Genomic DNA, 15,805 nt, shown 5'->3' on the forward strand with positions numbered 1-15,805 from the left:
TCCTGACAGTTCAACACAGTCAGGAGCATTGCTAGAGATGTAAAAATGAATGAGGTGTGGTTCCGATTTACAGAGAATTCAGAGTATGGTGTGGAGGCGGGGAGAAAGAGTCACGTAAACACAAAATTTCAATCCCAAGTGTATGATAAGTGCTGTGATAAAGACGTGTGTAGGGCACTGCTACAGATACTTCAGAAAATCTAATATTTCAAAAGGTTCGTCAGTAGTCACATGTTTACCCCACAAGGGGTCTTCAGTTCAATTAAAATGCCAACTTTTTCTCTTGGTTGGAATTTTTCTTAGTCCATTTTCTGTTGCTGTAACTGAATACCTGAGACTGGGTAATTTATAAAGAAAATACATTTATTTGTTACAGTTCTGGAGGCTTGGAAGTCCAAGGTTGAGGGGCCACATCTGATGAAGGCCTTCTGTTGGTAGGGATTTTCTGCAGATGGTGCAGGACATCACATGGTGAGGAGGTTCAGGAGAGTCAGCCAAACTGGCTTTTATAGCAGACCCATTCTTGTGATAACTAACCCACTCCCTCAATAATCCATTAATCCATGAATGGATTAGTCCATTCATGAGAGGAGAGCCCAAAGGTCCCACTTCTCAATACTACTGCATTGGGGACCAAGTTTCCACCACATGAACTTTTGGGGGACACATTCAAACCATAGTAGGATTTTATCAACTCAGTCTGGTCATTCTAGATGTTTCCAACTGATCAGATTTGATCGACATTTTGTCTTTAATTTTAAAAAAAGGAAAAATGAGGAAGTTACATTAATAAATGCAATTTGGCAAATGAAATCTTTCAAAACTTGGGAGTCCATTGGGGGAAAAGTGAAAAAGTGGTGTAAAAGGAATCACTTCCCTGAGGGCAGTGTCTTAAACTTATTTGTATTATGCATGTGGTATTTGAGTTGTTTCTCCCTAAAATTCACGTGTTGAAGTCCTAACTCCCACACCTCAGGATGTGACCACATCTGGAGATAGGTTCTTTAAAGAGATAATTAAGTTAAAATGAGGTTATTAGGGTGGGCTCTACCCAGTATAAGTGATGTTCTTATAAGAAGAGGAAATCTGGACATAGATTCATGCACAGAGAGAAGACCACGTAAAGACATCCGTTGATGAGACAAGGAGTGAGACCTCAGGAGAAAGCAACCCTGTTGACACTTTGATATCAGACTTCTGGCCACCAGAACTGTGAGAAAATAAAGTTCTGTTGTTTAAGCCACCTAGTCTGTGGTAGTTTGTTATGGCAGCCCTAATGAACTAATTCATTGTTTAATAAATACGTTCTCACGTTGAAATTTGGGTTCTTTGGTATTGGCACTCAGGGATCTTTTCACCTTGTCCCCAGTTCGTTTATTCAGCCTCCTCTTCTGATACTCTGTCATGCCTCTATACCCTTTGGCCTCTCAGTGTTATATCCTGTCTTTGAACATCTCTGAGTCCTTGCTGGGGATTCTCTCTGCCTGAATTGCTGTTTCTTCTCCTTGTTAGACCTCTTTGAAAACTTTGCTCAAATGTGTACCCTGTGGAGCTCTCCAGTGCTGAGTTAGAAGTACTTATGATGTTGCATTTTCATGAAATGTCTCTTCTCATTAGACAGTGTGCTCCTAAATTGTAGGGTTTGTGTCTGATTCACCCTTGTATCTCTAGAGCCAAACATGGTATATTTGTCTGCTCAGGCTGCATAACAAAATATCATAGGCTGAGTGGCTTAAACAACAGACATTTATTTTTCTCACAGTTCTGGAGGATGGAAGTCCTCAATCAAGGTCTGGCAGTATGGCAGGGCTGGTTTCTAGTGAGGGCTCTCTTCCTGGCTTGCAGGCAGCTGTCTTCTAGCTATGTCCTCACATGGTCTTTCCTCAATGCACGCGTGAGGAAAAAGAGACAGAGACAAAGGGAACTCTCTGGTGTCTCTTCTTGTAAGAATACTAATCCTATTGGTGGCCAAGACCCTACCTTTATGACTTCATTTAACCTTAATTACTTCCTTTTATGTCCTATCTCTAAATAAAGTCACCTTGGCAATTAGGGTTTCTACATATGAATTTTGGGGAGACATACTTCAGTTCATAACAAATGGTCAATCAGGGCTTAAAGTGATTTGGAAAAAATTAAGTCTCAAAGTGTTGTTAGTGAACACCAGTTTCTGACTAGGTATGACTAGACTATCACGAGCTATAGGAAAATAACTAGAATAAAAAGAATATTTTGAATAAAAAGTAGAAATTGAAAACCATGAACACAAGTAGAATAAAATAATCTGAGGTTATATATATCTACATAATTATATATACAAAATACTTACACTGAACTGTATTAGGCAAGGATACTACATACTCTAATTGGTATCTTTTCCAGAAGAACATGCTACATTTCAGATATCTACAATAGCAATAAGCCACCCAATCTATGACTCTGCATAGTTATTTCTATAATTGTTTTGAGCTTTTACCTCAGATCTTTTGCCAGCAAAACTCACATTTGGCATAGACTGCTGAATGCAAAATAAATTTTTAGTATTTATAATTGGATAAACTTGATTTGAAAAGAACATCTCAGGGCCGACCCCGTGGCGCACTCGGGAGAGTGTGGTGCTGGGAGCGCAGCGACGCTCCTGCCGCGGGTTTGGATCCTGTATAGGAATGGCCGGTGCACTCACTGGCTGAGTACTGGTCATGAAAAAGACAAAAAAAAAAAAAAAAAAAAAAAAGAATATCTCAGAGCATGTTATGAAGACAGAGACTAAAGGGGATAAACTACCGGGCAAAGTTCTCCATTATAGGGATTAATGAAATCCCAACTTAGTATTTCACTTTGAGGTGGGGTGTTTTTTTTTTTTTTTGTATTAAAAAAACCAACGTTGTGAGAGAGGAGAAATGGAGTGGTGAGCAGATAATGAACTGAAACAATCTATGTATGATACATAAAGTAATGTACTGAAAATTTAGAGAACTTGAGAATAGTGAGGTAAGCTAAGTTGGAATTTACATAGATTCTAGATGGAGATAAAATCCTGTCAACTATATAGTTTGATGATTAAGATTATCAGATGAAATATGTAGCCTGGGGAAATATATTGTAAAAGCTGAGGATATTGGAGACATGGTGCAATGAATATTACACAAGGAAGCTGAAGAGGGCCTTAGGGGTTGGTGCATTAGTTTTTATCTTGAACTTTATCATAACTCTCATATATGTCACCAGATGGTAAGACCTGTTAAATGATAACCCTGACTGGAGAAAACAAATGATCGTTGTACAGTGTATGAATCCTGATATTGCACCCCTGAAGCTACTTACAGAACAAGATTAATTCTAACTGGAAATCTTACACAATCACCAAGATCCAAATAAGATATCAAGGGTGGAAGAAATTCTGGCATCGTGTAGTAAAGACCTCCAAAAATCAATTCTTCCAAAAAGTAATACAACCAAAATACATGAAGCAAAAAGTGACAAGAGTTGAAGGGAGAAATATGAGTAGACGGTCCAATAATAATAGTTGGAAACTTCAATATCTCACTTTTGATAAAGGATAGAGCAACTAGGCAGAAGATCCACAAGGAAGTATAAGACTTAAATAGCACTGTAAACCAACTAGATGGAACGACATCTGTAGAGCACTGTACCCAACAGCAGCAGAGTACACATTCTTCTCAAGTACACATGGAACATTCTTTAGGATAAATCATGCGTTAGGCTATAAAACAAGCCCTATAAAGTTAAAAGGACTGAAATCACACAAAGTAAGTTTTTCAACCCCAATGGAATGAAATGAGAAACCATTAACAGAAGGAAATTTGGAGAAACATGGAAATTGAACAACATACTCATAAATAATGAGAGGTTGAAGAAAATCACAAGGGAAATTATAAAATATTTTGAAATGAATGAAAATGAAGACATAACATACCAAAACAGATAGAAGCAGCAAATGCAGTGCTTAGAAGGACATTTGTATTAAAAAGCAGAAGGTCAAATCAATAACCAAGGCTTCCACCCTTTAAGAAAGTGGAAAAAAAGAGCAAGCTAAACTCAAAACAAGCAGAAGGAAGGAAATAATAAAGGTTGGAGTGGAAATAAATGAAAAAGCAAATAGAGATATAATAAAGAAAAATCAAGAAAGTCAAAAGTTGGTCCTTTGAAAAGATCAAGAAAGTTAACAAGCTTTTAGTGAAACTGACCAAGAAAGAGAGAAGACTCAAATTGCTAAAATCAGAAATGAAAGAGGAGATATGACAACAGGCCTCAAGTAATAAAAATGAAGAAGGGAATATTATAAATAATTATATGCCAACAAATTATATAACCTAGATGAAATGGACAAATTCCTAGAAAGACAAAAATTACTAAAACTTGAGAAGAGGGAGAAATCTGAATAGACCTTTAACAAGTAAGGAGATTGAATCAGTAATAAAAAACCTCCCAACATACAAAAGCCAGCACTAGATGATTTTACTGGTGAATTCTTCCCAGCATTTAATGAATTAACATCAACCATCTCAAACCCTTCCAAAAAAATAAAAGAGGAGGGAACACTTCCTAACTCAGCCTATGAGATCAGTATTGCTGTCATACCAAAGCCAGACGGAGATACTACAAGAAAAAAAAATTACAGACCAATATTCCTGATGAACATAGATGCAAACATCCTCAACAAAATACTAGCAAACCAAATTTAGCAGCATATTAAAGAGTTATTTGCCATGACTCATGGAGATTTATCCCAGGAATGCAAGGGTGGTTCAACGTCTGAAAATCAATGTAATACACCACATTAATAGAACAAAGGAAGAAAAAATCACGATCATTCCAGTTGATGTTGAAAAAACATTCGATCAAATCCAACACCTTTTCATGATAAAAACATGCAACAAACTAGGAATAGAAGGGAACTTCCTCAACCTGATAAAGGATAACTATGAAAAACCTACAATGAACATTATACTGAGTGCTTTCCTCCTAAGATCAGGAACAAGACAAAGATGTACACTATGGTTACCTTGCTGCAACACTCCTAGATTTTCTAGCCAGGACAATTAGGCAAGAAAAAGAAAAGACATTCAGATTGTAAAGGAAGAAGGCAAACTACATTTGCAGATGACATGAACTTGTAAATAAAAATCTTAAGGAATTCATAAAAAACTATTATAATAATGAATAACTGAGCTCAGCGGGCTTGTAGGATACAAGATCAATGAAAAAATCAGTTGCATTTCTGTATACTAGCAATGAAAAATCTGAAAATGAAGTGAAGACAATTCCATTAACAACAGCATGAAAAAGAATAGAGTACTTAAAATAAATTTAACAAAAGATGTGTAAGACTTGTACACTTAAAACTAAAAAACATCATAAAAAGACAGAAAAACAAATGCTGGTGAGATGCAGAGAAAGGCGAACCCTCCTACACTGTTGGTGGGACTGTAAAATGGTGCAGCCTTTATGGAAAATGGTGTGGAGGTTCCTCAAACAACTACAGATAGACCTGCCATATGACCCAGCAATCCAACTGCTGGGTTTATACCCAAAGGAATGGAAATCTTCATGTCAAAGGGACACCTGTACTCCCATGTTTATTGCAGCTCTATTTTCAAGAGCCAAGAGTTGGAACCACCCTAAACGCCCATCATCAGATGAGCAGATAAGGAAAACGTGGTATATTTATACAATGGAATACTACTCTTACATTAAAAAGATTGAAATTCTGCCATTCACAGCAACATGGATGAATTCAGAGAAAATTATGTTAAGTGAAATAAGCCAGGCACAGAAAGAGAAATACCACATGTCCTCACTTACATGTGGGAGCTAATAAAAAAATAGATGAATGAATGAACAAATAAATAAAGAGGAAAAGGGATGCAGCAATCACAGTAAGTCGCTGGACTTTTCGGGAGAGGGGAACAGATCTGGGTTGCTGGGGATGGAGGTGGGGGAGAGGAGGTGTTGGGGGGCTGTGAGGATCGATTGCACTGTGTAATGGTAGATGTGCTGATTGTCCTGATTTGAACATCACATGTTACACACCGGTATTGATGTTTGATGCTGTACCCCACAGATATATACAATAAAAAACAAAACAGAACTATAAAACATTGTCGGAAGAAATTAAAGAGACCTAAATAAATGGAAAGAAATTCACATTCATGGGTTGGAAGTCTTAGTATCATTGAGATGGTAACACTCTCCAAATTGATATACAAAATTTCAAAATTTCAGCTGCCCTTTTTGCAGAAATTGAAAAGCTGATCTTAGAACTTGTATGGAAATGTGAGAGACCTAGAATAGCCAAAACAATCTTGAAAAATAAGAACAAACTTCAAGGACTCAGACTTCCAATTTCAAAATTTGCTTTGAAGCTACATTAATCAAGATAGTGTGGTACAGATGCAGTAGGTGCTCAATAAAGGGATTGAGAAAAAAAAAGACAGCGTAGTACAGGCAGAAGTTTAGAGATATTGATCAAGAAATTGGTCCATATTGATCAGAGCTCACAAATTAACCCATACATCTATAGCCAACCGATTTTCAAGAAGGGTGGCAAGATTTCAATGGGGAAAGAATAATCTTTTCAACAAGTGGTGCTGGGACAACTGGATATCCACATGGAAAAAATTGAAATTGAGCCCCCACCTTCCACTGTATTCAAAAATTAGCTTAAATGGATTAAAGACCTAAATATAAGAGCTAGAACTATAGGCTCTTAGAAGAAAATATAGGCATAAATCTTCCTTACATTGAATTAGGCAATGGTTTCTTATATAATGTGTCTATATCTAATACCAAAAGCACAAGCAACAAAGGAAAAGACAGATTGGACTTCATCAAAACTAAAACTTTTGTGCTTCATAACATACCATCAGAAAGTGAGAAAACAACCCAAGAATAAGAGAAAATATCTGCTAATCATATATCTGATAAGGGATATATAAAGAATTTGTATAACTCAACAAATAAAAAGACAAATAGCCCAATTAAAAAATGAGCAGAGTACCTTAATCGACACTTCTTCAGAGAAGACACACAAATAGCCAATGAGAACATGAAAAATGTTCAACATCATTAGACATCAGGGAAATGCAAATCAAAACCACAAGGAAATATCACTTCACATCCACTAGATGGCTATAATAAAAGACAGACAATAACAAGTGTTGATAGTAACGTGGAGGAATTGGAGCCTTCATACACTGTTGGTGGGAGTATAAAATGGTGCAGCCCCTTTGGAAAACAGTTTGGCATTTCCTCAAAATGTTAAACAGAATTACTGTAGGACCCAGCAATTGCTCTCCTAGGTTCATACTGAAAAGAGGTAAACACATGTCTAAAAACTTTTACACAAATGTTTATAGCAGCATTATTCATAATAACCAGAAAGTAGAAACAACCCAAGTACCTATCAGTGGATAAATGGATAAACAAAATGTGGCATACCCATACAGTGGAATATTATTTGACAATAAACGAAACAAAGTATTGATACACTCCACAATGTGGGTGACCCTTGAAAACACGATGCTAAGTAAAAGAATCCAGTCAGACTACTTGCTGTGTAATTCTTTATATGAAATAGCCAATACAGGCAAATTCAGAGAAATGAAAAGCAGAATATTGGTTGCCAGGGGCTGTGGGAGGAAGGAATGGGAAGTGACTGCTAATGAGTCCAGGTTTCTCTTTGGGGTGATAAAAATATTCTAACATTAGATAGTGGTTGATGGGTGCACAATTCTGTGAATACTTTAAAATCCATTAAGTTATACACTGTAAAAGGGTGAATTTTATGGTACGTGAATTACATCTCAACAAAGCTGTTATTTTAGAAAGGATATCTTGGGACTAGAAAGCAGATTGTTGAGGTAATATATATTCTTTGTAATTTTCCAGCATGCTTGTTAGAGGTTCATTTCAGAACTATCAGTTGTGTTGGTGATAAATTGTGCAGATCTCTGGTGTTCTTCTATTTTTGCCTCTAAAAGCTCAGTGAGGACAGGAACCACATCAGTTTTATATGTTTTCCAAGACATTGGGAGTCCTGTGACATTTACCGAGCGTTTGCAGTTGCCTGTATGTTCCCCGTGAGCACAAGTCATCAAAGACTAGGTCCTCACGTCCTTCCCGACGTGGCATTGCTCTGAGTTTCAGTCGAGCTGGACTGCACGTTCTCTCTATTGCCAAGACTGTTATTTCTTTGTTCAGGCTTCGTTTCTACCCAGAATGTTCTTTCTTCTCTGCCATCTCTGCCTATTAAAATCCTACCCACCAATTCCTTATATCATCTTTTAACCATCTATGTTGTTATTGTCTCATATTATTGTTTTTTCTAACCATAATAGACATGATTATTACCTCTTACTATGATTAATGTCTATTTATATTTGCCCACACATTTATCACTTTTTTTTCATCTTCTAACTTCCAACTGGGATCGCTTTCCTTCTGCCTAAAGTACAATTTTTAGAGTTTCGTTTAGTGAGAGTCTGCTCATACAGACTCTCAGTTTTGTTCGTTGGAAATATTTTTATTTTGCTTTAATTCTTGAAAGTTTTCTTGGCAGTTATTTTGTTCGAAGTTATTCTCTCCGCTGTCTTCTCTCTCTTGTTGCTGTGGGAAGTCAATCTCATCGCTGACACTTTTACAATTTTACTTTTGTCTTTGATTCTGTTGCAATCTCACTGTATGTCAAGTGGAAGTTTCTCTTTATTTGTATTGCTTGGGATTCAGCAGGCTTCTTGGATCTGTGGGTAAGTGTATTTGATCAGGTGGGTTGAACTCACAGCATTCTCTCTTCTGCCTTGTTTCCCTTTTTCTCTCTTTGTGGATCTTTGAACAAATACATTAGACCCTCTCATTTTATCCCACACATCTCTTACTCTTTCTTCTGTCTTTTCTTCTCTGAGCTGCATTCTGGATAATTTCCTCTGCTTTGTCTTTCAGTTCATTTAATTTTCTTTTTTCTGTGTCTAACCTGCCACTAGCAGTCTATTGAATTTTAAATTGGAGTATCATATTTTTCATTTTCAAGAATTCTGTTTGACTCCTTTTCAAATCTGTTATGTCACTCCTTAGTTTCTTGTTTCCTACAAATATTTCCAAGTTTGTCATTTATTTCATTAAACATGGGATCACTTCCAACTGGGATCATAATATTTAATGGTTTTTAAAACTAGGCTTGGTGATTCCAATTTCTAAAGTCTTTGCAGCTTTCTTTCTTCTGTTTGTGGTTTGCCTTGGCTTTTCTTCCTGTTGTTATATATGTGTACACATATATGTGCGTGTGAGTGTGTGTGTGTTTTTCCTAATAATCTTTGACTTCTTTTGCCATTACCCTGGAAAAATTATTTGTGGGGATTCCTTGAGGCCTCAGAAGGACCCACCCTCCTCCAGGGAGGCTTTGGGTCTTATTCTGCTAGCCTTCTAGAGGCACCACAAGGTCACACCACCTCTAGCCAAGTTAAAGTTTTGGGCGTCATTGGCCCACAGAGGCTACAAGTGCCCTGGATGCAAATATACTTGAGGGCTAGCCCATGGCCACACTCTCCCAAAGGCAGCTTCTTTCATTTTTTCAGCTTTGGTTTCTATTCTTAAGCTTCAGTATCATTACTCAGTGTCAAGGCTGCCCTCTCCATATTCCCAGTAGAGAGTGTGTGTGTGTGTGTGTATGTGTGTGTGTGTGTGTGTGTGTGTGTACACGCACGTATTGGGGAGGTATGATAACAACATCTGATTTGCATTTATCCTGCAGCCCCAGACCAACATGGGTACAGTCTCCTATGTGACACCCCAAGACAGGTAGGTCGTGGGTTCTGATCTCTGTTACTCTGGCCCAAGGGCCATGAAACAGAAACGCAGGTCCATGGTATTAGAAAACATCCTCGGTGCATAAGTGGCTTGTGCTTGGATACAGTCTCCTTCACCCTCCTTACCCCTCTGGTTACAAGCTTTTCCCAGTTTCAGTGTTTTTAAGGGTTACGTAGTGGACAGCCTGCTAAAATGGCTGCCCATGAGCCCCGATCCCTGTCATGCCTGTGCGTAACCCCCAGATCTTATGACTTGCTTTTTAACAAATAGGAAAGTAATGGGATGTTTGTTTGTGTGTTTAATACAGCTTTTGAGACGTTTTCAGTGGTTTGGTTTATCGGAGCTTGCCTGTTGTTACTAGAAGTCAGCAACTTTGATTTCCTTTGTAATCAAAGAACCATTCAGAGTTGGGGCTTCTCATTTCTAAGAGGTTAGTGTTTGGGGCTAATCCTCATTGTGTTTTTTTGTTCTATTGATTTCTTGTTCTATTGCCATTTCTTCAGGGACGATGGTCTGAACAATTTCTTTTTTTCTTTAAATAAGACTTAAAATGTTTCAAACATTTAGAACAATACAAAAGAATTTAATGCACCTGTGCATTTACCATCCAGATTGAACAAATGTTAACATTTTGCTATATTTGCTTTAGATTTTTTAAACAAAGAAACATAACATTGCAGCATAAAGCCCCCGTCCCTGGTCCCTTCTCCCTTTCTCAGAGGTAACTGCCATCAAGTAAATTTGTTCCCAGGGTTACTTGCAGCCTCATGGGGTCAATGACTCTCAAAACTTCTTCCCTGTCATGTTTTTATAAATTGCAGTATCTGATATCATTTTATGAATTGAAAATTCATTCTGTGTGTATCTCTTTTGTATTTTACCTTTTTTACCTAACTTTTTTAGGCTTATCATATTGATATATTTAGGTCCTGTTTCTCATTTTAATAGTAGTATACTATTCTATTTATTCATTCACTCTATTTCTATTTATTTATTCATTCCTCTACACAATGACTAGTGTGTGTCAAGCACTCAGTAAATGTCAGCTACAAGTATTATTATTGATGGACATTTAGAAACAATCGTTTCTATTCATTCTTACAAGTAGTGGTTCATGAAACATCCTCATCAATGACTTTGTGCCCACATGAAGGAGAGGTTTTCTAGGATAGTACTCCTGGAAGTGGGATTGCTGGGTCCTGGTACAGACATTTAAACTTCACTAATGATTGCCAAATTACTCCCCAAAGTGGCTGCTCCAATTTATATTCCCACCAGCAGAGGAGTTTCTTCTTTGGAAAGTCCTCACTGGCACATGGCATGACCAGACTTCTTTTTAAAACATGAAATATTCAGTATATAAAGACATGGGGAATAACATGAAGAGTTTCCATGTGCTTTCTGTCCAGCTTAAGAAAGAAGGCTTTGCAAATACCAACTCAGTTTTAAAAAATTTTCTTTCTTTCTTTCTTTTTTTTTTTTGGCGGCTGGCTGCTTTGGGGATCCAAAGCCTTGACCTTGGTGTTGCAAGGCTGTGCTTCTACTGAGCTAACCAGCCAGCCCTAAGTTCTGCAAATACAAGCGAAGTCCTCTCTGTCCTTCACCCTCACAGATGAATATTATCCTGAATTCTGTGTCTATCATTCCCATGCAGGTTTTCATAACTTATAATATTATTACACGTGTATCTGTCCACGGATTTAAAACTTCATATTCACTTTATACATATAATAACATACCCTGCACAACTTTCTGTTGCTTGATTCTTTTACACTGAACTTGAGCTCTTGAGGTTTATCTATGCTGCTGCTGCTGCTGCTGATGATATCATCAGCACTTACATAGTGCTTGCTGTATACCAGGCACTGTTCATCATAAGTGTTAATCACAGTCCATCAAATAAATGCACCACAGTTTATCTATTTTAAAATTTTCACCATTACTAACAATGTTGCAATGAGTGTCCTTGTACATACATCCTTGTGGAAGAGTTTAGGTATATACCTAGGGGTAGAGTGACTGGGTTATATGGTGCCAGCATCTTCATCTACCAACCATTTGAGTCTATGTCAAATTGTTTCCTCCAAGTGTTTGTACTGCCCTTCACAGTATGTGAGAGGTTCTATGGTTCCACATTTCCCCCCAAATTTGATCGTGTTTGATTTAAATATTTTCCCAGTCTCATGGGTATGGAAGGGAACCTCATTATTTTGATTTGCATTTCCTTGATTACTAGTGAGGTTTTCTTGGCCTTTTGTTTTCTGTCAATTGCCTATTCGTATATTTGTGTTTTTCCCCATTTTCCTCATGGAGTTTTTGGCCTTTTTCTTTTTCTTTATAGAAATTCTTTATATGCTTTGGAAATAAATCCTTAGTCAGTTATATGCATCGCCTGTACCCTGACTTTTCTCTCTGTTATTGTAACAAAGTTTTAATTTTTCATATGGTCAAACTTATCAGCCTTTCCCCTTATGGCTTATGTGTTTTGCATGTTAAACTTTCTTACCCCAGAGATCATAAGAATATCCTGTTTTTGTTGTATTCTTCTATTTCAAGTTTTGTTATTTGTCTTCACTTTTTTATTCTTCTATTTTCTTCTCTCTCTCTCTCTTTTTTTCTATTTCATGTTTTGCTATTCCCTTTTAGGTATTTAATCCACCTGGAACTTATTTTTGTAAATGGTATTAGGAAGCAATTTAGTTTTAACTTTTTTCATATAGAAAACCAACTCTGCCAAGCCCCATTTATTAAATCCCTTTGCTTTTGTAATACCAGTTATCATATATTGTGTTTTCACATATGCATGAGTCTATTTTGCTGCTTTCTATTCTGGTTTATGGTATATTTATCTCAGTGCCAATATCTTGATCGCAGTAGCTTCATAGTAAATCTTGACAACTGGCAAAGCAAGCCTCTTTACAATATTAAAAATGTTCTTGGTTGTACTTGGCTTTTTGCTCTTCCACGTATGTTTTAAAATCAATTTACAAGTTCTTCAACAACTCTGTTGAAATTTTGTGTGAAATAGCATTTAATATTAGTTTTGGGAGAATTCTCATTTTTAAAACGTCAGGTTTTCCCATCCATTTATGTTATTCAAAAAGTTTTATAATTTTCAGGGCCGGCCCATGGCTCACTTGGGAGAGTGCGGTGCTGATAACACCAAGGCCACAGGTTTGGATCCCGATAAAGGGATGGCTGGTTAGTTCACTTGGGGGAGCGTGGTGCTGACAACACCAAGTCAAGGGTTAAGATCCACTTATAGGTCATCTTTTAAAAAAAAAAAAGTTTTATAATTTTCAACATAAAGATTTTGTACATCTTGTTTTCCCAATTTAACTTTTTCTTTTTCTTTCTCTCTCTCTCTCTCTCTTTTTTTTCATACATCTTTGGCTTGTTATATTCCTAGGCAACTTAGATACTTTGTAGTTCTTTTAAAATTACCATTTCCAGCCATCTGTTGTGGGCATGCAAGCTCATGACTGACTTTTGGATATTCATCTTATATCCTGAAGCCTAATTGAACTCTTTTCTACCTACAACTTGTCTTTGATCTTCTTTGATTTTCTGTGTTGGAGTCTTCTGCAAATAATGAGTTTTGTTTCTTCATTTCCAATATACCATTTGTGTGTGTGTATGTGTGTGTGTGTGTGTGTGTGTTTGTATTTTGTGTAATAGCACTGGTTGGGATGGGGTGGTGTGGCATAGTGGAAGGGATGTTAAAAAATATTATTCAGTCCTAAATTATGGTTTCTTTTTTTTTTTAAAGCACCATATTCAGTCTGCATAGACACTGTCAAAAATTGCCAATGCCAACTATAATGCAAGTCGTCATGGCAGGGTATTGGGGAAAGTTTTCAATGAGCTATAATCAGGCTTTGGATAAACCTCATTGGCCATGATACTGCCACTGCGTGAATCTCTACATTATGATTTCTGAGTTCTTCTTTGACCCATGAGTTACACTGAAGTTTATTTTTAAATTTTCCAATTGTATGGACACTTTGGGCTTATATTTTTGTTATTGATTTCTATTTTTATTAAACTGAGTTCAAAAAATTGGTCTTCATTATATCAGCTTTTGGTATTTGTTGAGTCTTGCATTATAGCTTGGTATGTGATCCATTTTTATAAAGGTCCAATATGTCCTTGGAAAAATGGTGTATACTTCCACTTTGACTGTAGGTTTGCCAATTTCTCCTTGTAATTTTGTCAGTTTTTGAGAATATGTTGTTAGGTTTTAAACAGGTTCAGAATTTCATACCTTTGTGGGAAAGTGTTGCTTTTATTATAGCCTCTTGTCCCTAATAGTACTTTCTGTCTTTTAGCTTCTTCTGCGAATGAAATAACTGCGCCAGTATTCTTTTGGTTAATATTCGTCTGCTTCAGCTCCAATCATAGAGATAAATTTTCCTTATCTGTATGTAGTCTGTGATTCTCTGCTTTGTAGTGGTAACTTCAGTCTGTTTACAGTTATTGTGACTTTAGGTACTATCTAATTCTGTGCTCTCTACTTTTCATATTTTTTTATTTATTTGATTAAAAGAAAACTCTTCTTTCCTTTCACTGGATTTAGTTTTCATTACACCCATTCCTCTACTTCTACCCTACGCCACAGATTTGAAGTTTAACTTTATTTGCATATTTAACATTCGTACTTGACTTATCTGAAATTAATTAATATCTCTCCTCTACTCTAGTCTTGGATAATACCAAAAGCTTCGAATACTTTACTGCAAACACCTGTTCCTGTCTTACATGACATTATTGTCCATATCAGTCAGCCCTCTGTATCTGCGGGTTCTGCAACTGTAGATTCAACCAACTGTGGATCAAAAATATTTGGGAAAAGAAAAACAATAAAAAATAATGCAAATAAAGAGCAATATAGCACAACTATTTACATAGCATTTACATTGTATTAGGTATTATAAATAATTTAGAGATTATTTAAAGTATATGGGGGGATGTGTGTAGGTTATATGCAAATACTACATCATCTTATATAAAGGACTTATATGAAGCATCTGTGTATTTTGGTATCTGCGGGGGGTCCTGGAACCAATCCCCTGTGGATACCGAGGAATAACTTTATTTTACTTCTACCTCATTTTTATATTCTTCAGATTAGTTACTATGGCTTCTGCTTTTATACAGTCAGTGCTTATTTAGATTTGCCCATGTAGTTACCAATTATTGTCCACTATTGTTTCTCACATTTTTCCCTTTCAAATGTTTTCTTTCTTAAGTAAATCCTGTAGTATTTCTTTCAGTGGGAATCTTTATAGTGGTATACTTTTAATCTTTTAAGGAAAAAAAAACCCTCTTCTCTCTCTCATTCTTAGGTTGACATTTAGCTGGGAAGGGAATTCTAAGTGGGCATTTATCTTCTCTTAGCAGATAAATTTAATTATATTCCTTTTTAGAGAAGTTACATGTGCCACAGCTGGTTACTGGAGGAACTGAGGCTCAACTCCAGGCCCATCTGACACCAGAACTGAAGTTCTTAACCAAATCCTTTGTCTTTGGATTCACCAAATATTATAACATTTGAACAATATCAAAGTCCACAATGTATCTGCATCATGACAACACATAGGCAAATCTTAAAATATAATATCCAACTCAGTTCGGCAAGCATTTTTACCAACTTCCCATATGCCAAGAACACAGCAGGGAGGGGATACAAAAGGATATTGTTCTTTGAGAGAGAACCTCAGTCCCATTAGGGAAGTGGGAGGTGTGCACCCAATGTTTATTCCATTACACCGTCGTCTCCTGGCTAGTGCTCTAGATCTCAGGATGCTTGGAAATTGGAAACACAGCTCCCTTTGAGCTGTGAATACACGTATGTATTGATTGTCCTCAGTTGTTCATACACAAACATTCTATCCTGGCTGGGGTTCCCCTTAAAAGCAAGCCTGAGACAAGGGTTTGCACATAGCTATTTTATTTCAGGAAGTGAGTGATCCCAGGGACT

At 36.8% G+C, this 15,805-nt stretch overlaps 1 non-coding gene across 1 annotated transcript; it reads right to left on the minus strand.

The window, feature by feature from the left end:
- Positions 1-13,604: 13,604 nt before the first annotated feature.
- LOC134361448 (U4 spliceosomal RNA) lies at positions 13,605-13,747 on the minus strand. Its single transcript, XR_010021451.1, has one exon. It is a non-coding gene; the product is annotated as a U4 spliceosomal RNA (small nuclear RNA).
- Positions 13,748-15,805: the final 2,058 nt, after the last annotated feature.

The sequence above is a fragment of the Cynocephalus volans genome, chromosome 12 (genome assembly GCF_027409185.1).
Source record: "Cynocephalus volans isolate mCynVol1 chromosome 12, mCynVol1.pri, whole genome shotgun sequence".
Taxonomy (NCBI): domain Eukaryota; kingdom Metazoa; phylum Chordata; class Mammalia; order Dermoptera; family Cynocephalidae; genus Cynocephalus; species Cynocephalus volans.